The sequence below is a fragment of the Cricetulus griseus genome, chromosome 3 (genome assembly GCF_003668045.3).
Source record: "Cricetulus griseus strain 17A/GY chromosome 3, alternate assembly CriGri-PICRH-1.0, whole genome shotgun sequence".
Lineage (NCBI taxonomy): Eukaryota > Metazoa > Chordata > Mammalia > Rodentia > Cricetidae > Cricetulus > Cricetulus griseus.
Genome location: NC_048596.1, coordinates 51,067,125 through 51,081,433, shown reverse-complemented (window position 1 = coordinate 51,081,433; position 14,309 = coordinate 51,067,125). Strand labels below are relative to the sequence as shown.

General features: G+C 46.3%; 1 protein-coding gene across 1 annotated transcript in view; it reads left to right on the top strand.

The window, feature by feature from the left end:
- Ahnak (AHNAK nucleoprotein) overlaps positions 1-14,309 on the top strand; it is an 89,260-nt gene that overhangs the window by 30,303 nt on the left and 44,648 nt on the right. The gene's annotated exons all lie outside the window — the stretch shown is intronic.

The following is a 14,309-nucleotide window of genomic DNA, read 5'->3' as shown; positions in this document are numbered from 1 at the left end:
GGGGTGGGGGGCGGGGCTGAGGATGTATGAGAGCCTGGGTTAAACCCCCAGAAACTCTGTAAGACCTGGTGTGGTGGGTCACAGCTGCAATTCCAACACATGGGGGTGGAGGTAGGAGGACTCTCTTTTCTTTCCTTCCCTTTTCTTTTCTTTCATTTTCCTTCCTTCCTTCTTTCTTTTTTTTTTTTTTTTGTATCATTGAGACATGCATTTTGTGTTTTGAGACACACTGTAGCCAAGTATCTTAGGCTGTCCTGGAAATCACACTATAGTCTCAGCTGGCCTTGAATTTAACACAACCTTCCTGTCTCAGCATCTTGAGTGTTGGGGTTTCAAGTGTGAGCCATTACACCCACATACAGGGCTGGGAAGATAACCACTGGGGTGTTGTGGGAGGATTCCCTGGACTGAACTACCCAAGCTGTCCCATTGTACATCAATTCATTTATTTTTAGCTTGAGGAAGGGGAGGTATAGACTAGTATGGTCTGGAATGTCCACTCATTCAGTAAATACTTTTTGAGCACCATGGCTAGATGCTGTCCAGTATTTTCAAAACCCTCTTCTGCTGACCAAATGATGTAATGCATATAAAAATCCAGAATGTTTTGAACTCTGAAAAAAGGGGTGGGGTTGGGGGGATGACACAGCTAGTGGAGATGATGAGGCCCCCCAGTCCTCTGGGTGATAATTTACTGGCTGGGACAGTTGGGAGTCCTGGGTAGAATGGGTAGGGACTAACTGGACATTAAACCTTAAGGCGTCTCACAGGTGTTCTCATATAAGGCTCAGGCTGGAGACAGTGACTACAGAACAGGAGGTCTCCATCTTACAGGGGCATCACCACAGAAGGAGCAGCATGGAAGGAGGCATGAAGGGCTGGAGAGTAACTTCTGTTCTGCATCTTCCTCTGGACTGCTGGCATCACGGTCCTGTATGCTACCACTCTGGTTTAGGCAGTGCTGGGGATTGAACCCACTATGAACCTCTGATATGCTAGGCTGACACTACCCAATATGCTACATCCCCAGAAGTAATATTTTTGTTCTTTCTCTGTTGTGACTGCATTCAGAGATAACTATGCATTAAAAAAGGATAATTTGGACTAGTGGGTGCAGTGGGTAAGTGATTGCTGCAAAAAGCCTGATGACCTGAGTTTGATCCCTGGGATCCACACGGTAGAAGGAGAGAACTGACTCCTGCAGGTTGTTCTCTGACTTCCAGGCAAACACACACAAAATGTAAGAAGGAGGTTAAGTTTTTAAAAAGGAAAAGAAGACTATTTCCTTGGGGAAACAGAGTTTTCTCATTTTTGCAAAGAGCCAAAGGGACTGGAAGATGCTGCAGAGGTCCCAGGATCCTCAAAAGAGTTCTGGCCTTGGAGTCGCTGGGATTAATCTCCCATGTTGGGTATATTAGGGTCCATTATGAGCCCCTCGTGACTTCCTGGTAATGTGGATAAGGCATTAGAGTCTCTAGGTCCTTGACACTTCCCACAGCCCATGATCTCTTTGGAAGCAGGCTGGAGAGTTAGGTGGATGGGTCATTTTGGGTGGAAAGCAAGGTTTGGTTGCAACACTGAGTGATTATTTTCCTGTGTGGTAGAGAATTGTTTGAAATGTTTTGAGCAGAAGTGTCAGTGCTGAAGTGCTAAGTCTCCAGCCTCCTAGACCAAAATGGGCAGCCCCTACCAGGGCTTGCAAGAGGCTAATGCACAGCCTATTTCAGAGTACCATTTGAGCTGTGAGGTTAGGAAATGCAACCCCGGGTGACTCAGCTAAGCATGCAACTGAAGGTGTTAGTTCCTCCTCCATCCTTCCTTTTATCATCCCCGACACCCTCCAGGGTCTCACTATGAAGCTCTGACTGGCCTGAAACTCATTATGTAGACCAGGCTGGCCTCAAACTCAGAGATCTGCCCGCCTCTGCATTCTGAGTGCTGGGATTAAAGGCATGGTCAGCACATGGTCTCCAATTCTTAAATGATTTTCTTATTTACTTTAATATCTCTCTGTATAGATACTATAATAATCCTCTTTTTTTTTTTTTTTTTTGCTGAGTTGTTCTGTAGATATCATAGCATTTTAATCCCCAAGTGTTTCAGTATATGTGGACATTTCCTTATGCAACCCAACATAAAATTATATTCAGTAAATTTCACATTGACCTATTACTCAATTTATCATCCATTCATACATTTCTTGATTACCCCTATAGTTTCTTTAACAGAGCTGAACTTTCCTTCCAGTTAGCTTTCAACCATCTGATTCCCCCTTGGAATTTACTTGTCTTCTTCTCTATTTTCTCAGTCTATTATTTTTTGTTTTTAATGCTGTCTGACACAGTCTCACCCTTGTTGCCTAGACTGTCCTGAGACTTTCTATGTATGATTGGCCTCACAACTAAAGCTGATCCTACTGCCTCAGCCTCTCAGATTCTGGGATTGCAGTTATAAGCTACTATTGCTTCAATTTAGGTCTCACTGTGTAACTCCGGCTGGCCTGGAAAGTCCCTTTATAGTTAGGGCTGGCCTCAAACTCACAATTCTTCTGCCTTTGCCTACCAAAGTTTATACAACCACATCCAGAAGCTGTAATTTTTTTTTTAATTGTGTGTGTGTGTGTGTGTGTGTGTGTGTCTCAAGTGTGGAAGTCAGTGGACATGACTTGGGACAAAGGGACCATGTGTTCTTACAGACTGAACTCAGGTTCTCAGGCTTGGCAGCAGGCCAAGGCACGGGCGTTGATCTTTTTGAAGGGTAAGGAGCCAGTTGTTTCGTAGCCATGTCCCTTAGTCTGGTGTGTCTGATGATGTCCCTCATGCTCACATCAGGTGATGGATGCATTTGGGGAGAGGACACTCACAGAAGTAATGTTGGGTGCATTGTAGCTCATCCTTCAGAAGGCATGGAAGTGTGCTAAGTCCACCTTTTTTTTTTTTTTTTTTTTTCTTTCGAGACAGGGTTTTTCTGTGTAGCTTTGGAGGTTGTCCTGGAACTCGCTCTGGAGACCAGGCTGGCCTCGAACTTACAGAGATCCACCTGCCTCTGCCTCCCAAGTGCTGAGATTAAAGGCCTGTGCCACCAACACCTGGCTAGGTCCGCTTTTTAAAGTAGGAGCTTGCCAGACTTCTTCCTGTAGTCATGCCATGCTTCCCTCTAGAATTAACAAGTAAATCTAAGTTTTCAAGCCAGAAGTCCAAGTTTGGGCAAGCTTATTTCACAAGTGTTCTTTAAAGGTTTGTTGGTGTGCTTGCCCTTGGCATGGTCTCTGGTTGGGGATTTTGAAAATGGGGCTCTGGCCTAGGGCTTTGCAGCACACAGCAGCTCTCTGTCTGTCCTCATGAGGACAAAGAATTCTGTGCATGAATGCTTGCCACAGAGCTGGGATACCATGGGCTGTTTACCAGCCTCTGAATGGTCCTGTGGCGTCAGACTGGCTTCAAGGGCCCCCTAAGGCTGAATGCTCCCTGCAGAGTAGCAGCCTTGTGCCTCAGCAAATGTGTGGGGGAATGTTCCGCTGAGGAGGGTGGTTTCATTTCCCCATAAATGCCTCTGTTTTTTTCCACAACAAGCTTGAGGTCTGGCGGGCACAGAAAGACTTCCCAGTAGGCCGGCTGGTTGTTCAAAAGGGTTCCAGATGAAGAGCCCTTCTTCTCTCTCTCTCTCTCTTTGGACATTCAGGTCCTCCTAGTGTGCGTCTCAGTGTGTTCTCAGCTCCGCCCAGAAGAGCAGACACTGCCTACTCCATCTCACAGTCCAGAGAGGTGAGACTTTCAGATGTAACACAGCAGAGTGGTCTCAACTCAGAGCCTGGAAGGGGTGATCCTGCTTAGGGAAATCAAAGCTTTTAGATTTTAGAAGCAAAATTGTTTTCCTTTCCTGTTATAGTTCCCTAAGGGAAGGGGGAATTTATTTTGGGGGGAGGGGGCCATGAAGAAACAGGAAATGTCTCTTGAAATCTGAGGGATCTTAGACATTTTCTCTTCTCTGAAAGTATTAAGGGGATAATAATACAAATTAGAGCCAAGTATGGTGGCCCTCGCCTTTAATCGCAGCACCAGGAAGGCAGAAACAGGTTGAGCTCTGTGAGTTCAAGGCCAACCTGGTCTACATAGTGAGCTCCAGGCAAGCCAATGCTACATGGTGAGACCTTGTCTCAAAGCAAATAAAATAAATATCAGAATCACAAAAAACAAATAGCTGGGGCTGGAAAGATGGCTCAGTAGTTAAGAGCACTTACTGCTCTTGCAGAGGCCCTGAGTTCAGTTCCAGCGCCTGCCCGTCTATGACCATCTGTAATTCCAGTTCCTGGGGATCTGACACCATCTTCAGGCACTCATGTATGCACACAATGCACTTACACTCATGAAGGTTCACACGTATACAAAGGGATCAAAAGGCCAAATCCTGGGGCTACTGAGATGACTCAGTGGTTAAGGGCACTTGTTAGTCTTCTGGAGGATCTGGGATCAGTTCCGAGCACCCACAAACCAGCTCACAATGATCCAAAACTCTAGTTCCAGCGGAGCTGAAACAGTTTCTGACCTCTCGGAGCACTGGACACACATATGGTACACATACACATATCAATCAACACGCACAGGCATTGAAGAAATTTTTAAAAATACTTAAAAATAGCTATCAAGGGCTGGAGAGATGCCTCAGAGGTTAAGAGCACTGGCTGCTCTTCCAGAGGTCCTGAGTTCAATTCCTGGCAACCATATTGTGGCTCACAACCATCTGTAATGAGATTCGGTGCCTTCTTCTGGCATGCAGGTGTACATGCAGGCAGAACGTCGTATACATAATAAATAAATTAAAACATAGCTATCAAATGCCAGGCAGTGGTGGCACACACCTATAATCCCAACACTTGGAAGGCAGAGGCAGGTAGATTTCTGAGTTTGAGGCCAGCCTGGCCTACAGATCCAGTTCCAGGACGGCCAAGGCCACACAGAGAAACCCTGTCTCTGGGACCTTGGGTAGCTCGTTGAAACTCTGTCTTGAGGCTTGGGATATAACTTGTTTGTAGAGTTCCTGCCTGGCATACTCAGGCCTTGGGTTTGTTCCTCAGGACCCAGGTTAGGAGATGGTTGTGTCTCAATTTTCTTATCTGTAAGTTGAAAAGGGGATGGTGTAGTGCTTCTCTTACAGCACTGTGAGAATGATGTAAATTAACAAACATTTTCTTCCTAAAACTCCAACTTCTGTTTCATGAGAAATTAACATACAGTGTGCTCAGTGTGTGGTAAGTGTTCATGAGCTATTCTTATGAACCGCTTGCTAGCTCTGTGTTAAGCATTCTGTATGTTGCACACAATTCCACAAGGTGGGCACTAATTTTGCATCTAATAGACAAGTTCAGACAGGGTGAGCACTGTGGGCAGGGTCCACATCCTCACTGGAGGTTGTTCTGAGAAGCCTCATGCTTTTATCAGCATTTTGTTCCTTCTACTAACAGGAAGACTCGGTTAGTAAACGGTGTCTCAAGGCTTGAACAGGAGCTGGGGGAGGTTTTCCAAGCAGGGAGGCAGCAGGAGCGAAAGGGTGAAGAGAGGCTCAGCTGGGTGGGGTTAGGAGGAGCAACAGGAAGGGTGGAAATTCAGAAACCTCAGGCCCCAGTGCGGGTTTCAGGATCAGCCCTGGAAGGCAGATTGAGGCGATGAGCTCAAGAGCAGTGAGGCTTTGACCCAGGCTTGGCCTCCAGGGCAGCTGTCAAGTCTCTTCCTTGGCCTCCTACCCAGTGCTATTCCCAGGCTTTGGCTCTATCCAGTTGGCACTTTTCCATGCTACTAATACATAAGAGAGAGACTACAAGGGAAATGAATGCATTAGTTAGCCCCGCCTTCTGGTCCCGGGGACCCCTGTACCCACCCAGATCCTCTGACCTACCTGGGGCCCTGGGAGGTTGAGCTCCAGGTCTGGGGGGAGGGCCTGGGTGTGTGAGGGACTCCCACACAGGGATTGGGAGTAGCAGAGAGCTGCCCCGAAGCGTGGCCTTTCCCCTCGTGTCCGCACCTGCCACACCTGCACTACAGCCGGCAGACTGTAGTATGAGCAGGGTTTGCATGTTTCCCGAATGGGATGGTGCAGTTTTCACACACCATGGGTTCCACGCCCCGAGGGCAAGAACTCAGGACACAAGGAAACAAGCCAAAATCTAAGGGAAAGCCGGGACAAGAGTAGATTAATCAGAGCCAGGATTGGGATGAACCTGAGACACGTAAAGGGTGCGGAGAAGCATCAGGAAGAAGAGGGGCTAGAGGTGTGACTCAGCGGTCTAGTACGTGCAAAACGTTGGCTTTATTCCTTACCAAGGGACAGCCCCAAGGGGTGGCTTCCGAGGGTTTGAGCCCCGCCTTTCCGGGAGCCCCAAATAAGTGTACTGTAAGTAATTCAGAGCGCTTGCGACACCGATGCAAGTTTTTTGCTCTAACTCCAAACCAAATGTTCTGACACCCCTACCCCAATTCTGCAATCCTGGCTGCCAGTGCCCAGGGAATAAGCGAGTCTCTGGGGGGTAACTGCAGCCATTTCCAGCCAGACACACGGCCAGTACAATCCTCAAATTAATCCGAGTTTTGTCACCCTTCCTATGTTTTAAATTTTTTTAAAGATTTTATTTATTTATTATGTATACAGCATTCTGCTTCCATGTATATCTGCACATCAGAAGAGGGCACCAGATCTCATAACGGATGGTTGTGAGGCACCATGTGGTTGCTGGGAGTTGAACTCAGGACCTTTGGAAGAACAGTCAATGCTCTTAACCTCTGAGCCATCTCTCCAGTCCCCTAGGCAGATTTTTTAAAAACTATTTAGCCCTGGCTGCAGTGAAGCACAAACAAGATTGGGCATAGGGCACTGGGCAATCACAGAAAAAGACTATCAGAGACTAGTCAAAGCAGCTGCAGGTGGTTTACTGGTCAGGAGTTGCCTTTGGGATTCACCCCTTACCTGTTGGGATCTTAAACTCCAAGATGGAGCATCAACCCAAACTTTTTCTTTTATCTAGACTTTGCCCGAAAGATGAATTTGTATATGGCAGTCTCTTAGGCTTAGACTTTTGAAGGTTGGCATTTATAAAAAGAGGGTTCGTGGCTTGGCAGTGGCGGCACTTGCCTTTAATCCCAGCATTTGGGAGGCCGAGGCAGGCAGATCTCTGTGAGACCAGTCTGATCTACAAGAGCTAGTTCCAGGACAGGCTTCAAAGCTACACAGGGAAACCCTGTCTTGAAAAACAAACAAACAAACCCCAAACAAACAAAAAAGAGGGCTTGTGGAACTGGGGAGATGGTCATTACCTAAGTACCTGTGGCTCATGCTTGGAGTTCTCATGTCCAGAATCCCGGTAAAAGATGGGCGTGGTAAAAGATGGGATAGGTCCGCAGCCCTATCAGCCAGAGTGGGGGTGGAGACAGAGGACTCCCCAGAGCTCTCAGGCCTGACAGTAACCAGATGGTGAGCAGGGTGAGGTAAGAGACAAGGTAGTGATGTTACAGAAAGATATATGACTTTGACAAGCACACACACCTGCATAGACTTGCGCCCATGTATATGTGTATACCTGAATAAACATGCACACACACACAAATACAGACAAATAATAATAATATAAAAGGACTTGTGTGTGGGCTGGGGATGTAGCATGCATGAAGTCCTGGGCTCACCATATCATACACCTGGTATAGTGGTACACATCTGAAATCCCAGCACTTAGGAAACGGAGGCAGGAGAGTCTCAAACTCATGGTCATCGTCCCATTGATAGCTTTGGTCCAGGTCAGCCTGGGCTACACAAGAAGGGGTGGGGTGCCCTAGGTGACTATTTAAGGCCCATCTCGTGGAGTCTGTCAACCCTCATTACGGAGCTGCGGTCACACTGGGTTGCAGTATGGGCACTTGGTCCCCTACCAAGGAAAGACCTTAGACCCAAAATGGAAAGCTTGTTCAGCTAGTGCAGTGTGGCCTGCTTTGTATGGTTTTTCCTGGGTGGGTGGTTTCTTCCAGGGTACATAGTTGCCAGGCAGCTGGTGCTCTGTCCCCTAGGTCAGGCAGTGGGGAGGGCTGGAATGTGAAAAGCCAGGGAGAAGAATGACAGGGCATTTTCTATTTGTAAGCCTGCGAGTTTGGCTCGACACTTGAATTTCAAGTGGGCCCTTCAGGCAGATAGGGAAGTCAGGTGAGAGAGCGGAGGCAGCCGATTTGAATTGTCTAAATTCCTAGAAAATAAATTCTAGGAATTTTGGCAGCAGGTGGCTTCTTTTGGAAGAAGGTGGCTCAGGTAGACTAAACTTCAGGCAAATTTGCTTCAGGGAGTGGGGGCCTGGCCACGGGGAAGCTTTTACTTTTCTTCTGTTTGCTTACATGTTTTCCCTCCAGTTACTTTGCCAATTGAATCATATCTAATAGACAAATTTAAGCTTTGAGCTAAGGTTTTTATGTATTTATCTATTTTTGGTTAACTGAGCTGCAGAGCTCTTCTGGGGGAAAAAGAAACCATTCCTTTTAAGTACTGTTTTTGGTTACTGCTCTTTGTTTGGAGTAATTACTACTTCTAAAAGTGGGAAATTACAAATTACTGATTATCAGAAGGAAGTAAGTACTTTGGATTAGCCAGACTCTTGCCCCTGGATGGCCGTTCCAGACCTCACCAATCACCCAGGTACAAAGCCCGGACTGCATGTTCTGCAAACACTCCCTTTGGTTGTTTCCAAAGGGGAAATGGTTGGATCCTGTGTGTCATTTGCCATGTTCTTGTTATATAACCACGGAGAAACTTTGATAGGCTTTCTTGGTCACAGGAGTGAGTACAGGAAAAAACATGGGAGTTGCAGCTTGTCTCCTATTCACTGTGCCCTGACAGTGGGTTGAACTTGTAGACTGTGGTACATTTTCTAGTGTTTGCTTAATACTCACTAGGAAGATTTAAAAGTTGCATGGGGTTGAGGCGGCTGGAGAGATGGCTCAGTGGTTAAGAGTGACTCCTGCTCTTCCAGAGGACCAAAGTTCGGTTCCGAGCACCAACATTCAGTGGTTAACATCTGTCTGCAACTCCAGCTCCATGGGACCTGACCCCCTCTTCTGGCCTCCTTGAGTAACTGAACTCATGGGGCATATACTTACACAAATCAATACATACCCATTAAAAAAAAAAAAAAAACAAAAAACTTTGGGGATATGGCAGTATACACTTTTAATCCTAGCACTCTGAAGATAGAGGGAGGTGGAGCTCTGAGAGTTTGAGGCCAGCCTGATCTACACAGCAAGTTCCAGGACAACCAGGGCTATATAGTGAGACCTTGTCTCAAAAACAAAAACAAAAACAAAAACAAAAGAGTTGGATGAGAATGCTGTAGTGGGGCAGCTTGACCATTGGCTTACACAGAGAAGCAAGTGCTACAGGGGTGTCTCAGTCTGTCCATACCTAATCAAGACCCTTGACCTCAGGGAACACTCTACTTTTTACCATGGTGGTTGTCCGTTTCTGCAACCTCCAGATAGCCTTCCTAGCCACATTCAGCTTGCTCCAGCATTCTTTTTTTTTTTTTTTTTTTTTTTTTTCTAGTCAGGGTTTCTTGGTGTGGCTTTGTAGACCAGGCTGGCCTTGAACTCACATAGATCTGCCTGCCTCTCACTCCCGAGTGCTGGGATTAAAGTTCTTAACCTGAACTCTCAAGCCCCCTGGCTTTGTTGCAGGCTTCTCTTCTCTTATCCTTTGGGTTTCAGCTTAAGGGGCATCACCTCCCCTCCCTGTCCCCCTCCTGCAAAGCCTGCCCTGACTCCTCTATCTTCCCCAACTAATCTGTGTGCTCTTGTTATGTTGTTTGTTGTTTTGTTTTATGAGACAGAGTTTCTCTGTGTAATCTTGGCTGTCCTGAAACTCGCTCTGTAGATGAGACTGGCCTTGAACTCAGAGATCACCTGCCTCTGCCTCCAGAGTGCTGTGATTAAAGGCGTGTGCTGTGTTCTTGTTTATTTTTTTTTTTTTAATCTCTGGCACAGTGCCAGGTACATGGCTTGTGGCTCCCAGCACAGGGCAGAAACTCTAAAAGCCACCGAGTCACTATCTTATCACTGCATATGCTTCCCCTCAGCAGTTTGAACACCTGCTTTCCTTCTGTCCCTTGCAGTGCAGTCTCGGACGTATTTTCCTAGATTCAGGCTGAGGACAAACACAAATAAACAGAAGCCGAGAAACAAACGCCAGCACTGTTTTTATATTTTTCTTCTAGGAGTTATTGTTGAGGTTTTTGCAGGCCAGCTGCTCTCCTTGAACTGTTGGAGTGTGAATTCAGCTGTGGTAGGAATGCAAGGTCTTGGTGTCACTCCTCAGATCTGCACCGTTCTAGCTTCCAGAATGGTATGCAGGTAGAAAGGAGGCCAGGTAGAAGCTCGGAGACACAGAAAGTGAGGACCTAAAGTCTGAGGAGGGTGGACTATGGGTAGCTGCCATGGGAGAAGGGTGAGTGGAAGAAAGTTATCAATTTGGTCCCAAATTACAGGCAGGCATCTGACATGGTAGTCATGGCTTCAGTCAATGAAGTGTGGTTTGGGTTTTTCTGTTGCCCTTCAGTTGTTTTAGTTTTTTTTTTTTTTTTTTTTAATCAATTATCAAAAGAAAGAAATAGAGCCAGGAATTTATTAAAAGAAAAAAAAAATAGAACCAGGAATGGTGGCACATGCCTTTAATCCTAGCACTGTTGCGTTAGAGACAGGCAGATCTCTGTGAGTTCAAGGTCACCCTTGTATATGTTAAAAGATCCAGGACAACTAGAGCTATGCAGTGAGACCCTGACAACACCACCCCTCAAAAACAAGCAAGCAAGCAAACAATACAAAACTATAGTGGCATTAGGCTCCGGTAGCTCCTGCTACTCGGAAGGTTGAAGCTGGAGGATTACTTGAGCCCAGGAGTTTGAGACCAGCCTGAGCAACAAAGCAAGACCCTGTCTCCAAATACAATAGGGGCTGGAGAGATGGAGAGAACCCAAGTTCAGTTCCTGACCCATAGCCATTTGTAACACCAGGGGATCTGATGCCCTCTTTTGGCTTCTGAGGGCACCAGGTATGCACATGGTATGCAGACATACATGCAGGTAAAATACCCATATACATTCAAATAAATAAATATTTAAAACAAAGAAATCCCTCCAAAATAATTAAAGTGTGTGTGTGCTCACTTGCACTGGAATGAATGCCTTTGTAGGAGGAGCAGGAATTACAGGTAGTTGTGAGCTACATGAAAGAGCCATAAGTGTTTCTAACCAGTGAGCTATTTCTCATCCCCTAAATAAATAATCGCTAGGTATGGTGCCCAAGGCTTATAAATCCACTACTTGGGAGATTGAGGTAGGAAGATCATGAATTCAAGGCCATTCTGTTCCACATAGCAAGACCTTATTTCAACATACAAATGCACACACACACACCTTCTTCTTCTTCTTCTTCTCCTTCTTCTTCTTCTTCTTCTTCTTCTTCTTCTTCTTCTTCTTCTTCTTCTTCTTCTTCTTCTTCTTCTTCTTCTTCTTCTTCTTCAGACAGGGTTTCTCTGTGTAGCCCTGGCTGTCCTGGAACTCACTCTGTAGACCAGGCTGTCCTCGAACTCAGATATCTGCCTCCCAAGTGCTGAAATTAAAGGTGTGTACCACCACCACCTGGCAGCATATGCATCTTTCAATGAGATGAAATTCTGAGTAGTACTACAAATGTATATATATTTTATTTTATTTTTCCCCACTGTGTGCATACAAGTATGTATTATGTGTGAGTGTGTGTAGTATATGAGTGTGTTATGTATGCAACATATATTGGTGAAGTGTAGCATGCATGGAGGCCAGAAGAGGACATCCGGTGTCCTGCTCTGTCACTCTCTGCTGTATGCCCTTGAGACAGAGTTTCTCCCTGAACCTGGAGCTCCACTAGCAGCCAGTAAAGCCCCATCAGTCCTGTCTCTGCTCCTGACCATGCTGGGGTTTCAGGTGAGTGTCGGTGTCCAGATTTGTACACAAGTGCTACGGATTTTAACGCTGCTCCCCATGCTCATGCAGCAGGTGCTGGTGTCCACTGAGCCATCTCCCTAGCCTCAGGTTTTGTTTTAAGACATTAAAATAAAACACCTTTATTTGCTCTCCCTCCCTTCCTCTTTCTCTTCCTTTCTCCCTCCACCCCCCTCCCTTCCTCCTGAGATTTTTGACTCCCAAGAAGAACTCAGCCAGAATGTGGAGACTCATGTTTTCCTCCGAGAACGTGATGGCTGGCCGTGTCTTTATTACAGCTGATTGTCCCCACTGCCTGCCCTCCGGTTTTCTTTGAGCCTGCCAGACACATGACAGTGGCCAGGTTGCCAGTGCAGACCACTGCAAAACGAGACAAAGTCCTGTGTCTTTTGCTAGGAAGCATTTGGCTATGACATACTGCATGTGAGTGCAGAAAACATATTTGTAGTCTCCCGAACATATGTTCATGTTTCTGGGGTTGAGACAAAGTCCTTCTAAAAGCAATTGTGAGAGCTGGGGCTGTAGCTCCATCGGTAGAGCGACTGCCTACCATGCATGATCTGCTGGGTTTGATTCCTATCACTGTACTATGTAAACTGGGCATGGTGGCACATGCATGCCTGTATTCTTAGCATTTGAGAGGTAGAGGCAGGAGGCTCAACACTTCAAGTCATTCTCAGATGCATAGAGAGTTCAACACCAACCTGTGATACAAGAAACCTTGTCTTTAAGAAATGACTGGGTCATGGATTTGTGCCGGACTGGCATTCCTGATTCCTCGCCTGCTCCTTCAGCCTCATCAGATTTCTCCTGTGGGTTTCTCTTCCACAGAGATCAATCTTTCTTCTGGATAAAACTGAGATAAAAAGATTATCCACTGGGGCAACGGGAATTCGGGAATCTCAACATTGGTTATTTTATCTCCAAGGGGAAACAAAATGACTTTAAGGTAATTCTTTAATTTGATATCCAATATGGCCAGCCAGGTTTAGCAATTTAAAACCCACTGGATTTTGCAAATCACTGGAGCAATCAGACTGGCTGATCAGACCCTGTGTCTTACCCCAGGGCTATACAAGGACCTGCACGTAGGAATGGAAGGAACAGGTTCAAACCTGATTCAGGACATTAATGAAACCGTCTTCCCTAGCAACCATGCATCTCCAGGCCAATCAGATTATGCCAGCCTTGTAGTACCCGTGTGAACCCACACTCAAGGAAGCTGGCTAGGCCAGGCTTAGGTGGGGCAACCAAGTCCTGTGAAGTGTGTGATTTGAGAGCCTTAGGACAGGCTGCCCTAGCCAGAAATATCTCCTCTACCGGCTTGTCAAGGATGTCTGCAATTTCAGCATCTTGGAGTCATTTATCTTTTGTTTCCATGGCTGTCCCTTTGCCATCCCTCTCTGGGGGCAATTGGTCTGGGATACACTACGGCCCTAATCTTTTCCCTTTAAATGACATGGGTTCAATTAAACCATGTTTAATCTTTTGGGTAGGCCACAAACTCAGTTCCACTTTTTCGTATCAGGCCCCTGTGCAGTTCATTTTGCCTACCCCAGTCCCTGTTCTGTTTGTTTAGGTAGGAAGTAAAGTTTGAAGCTAGTTGGGGACAGAATAGCTGGAAGCAAGGGCCTGGGTACCTGCAGGCTTTGCTACATGGATTTTCAGCACTGTGAGGACTTGGGTGGGCCTTGGTCTGGGACCAGATGACTTATGAAGGGAGATGCTCGCCTAACGTGGACACAGTTGGCAACTGCATGGACTTCTCTCTCTGTGATTTGTTCCATCCATGTTCTTTTCACATCTACTCTCTGTCCTCTCCTCTCCCTTGGCCATCCACATTCTAGATGGTTTCATGCAGGAAGGGCATTCTCAAAAGGTATTCCTAAACCACACCAGAGCTTGGCCACCCATTCTCAGTTCCTCCTGAAGGCTGGGGAGTGACAAAAGAGTAGTGGAGCTGAAGATTCCTTAGCTTGTACAACTGCTTGGAGCAGACCTGGACACCATTTAATGAGAGGCCAGCCACACATCTGCACTAAAGGCTTAAGTCTCTCCCATCTCTACCTCTTTCATTGGACACCAAGAGATGCCCAGAGCCCACTTTTGCATTATCTTGACTTCAGCCATGCTTCTTCTTCCCAGGTAGCTCTTCTGGACATCTCCCTTTCCCCAAGGTTATGACACCATAAACTCCACATTATTTTTCTTTTTGAGACAAGATCTTATGAGTTGAAGTTTGTTTTAAACTTCTGATCTTCCTGCCCCAACCTCCTGACTGGCTGGAAACTCCATGCAATTTTCCCCCCTT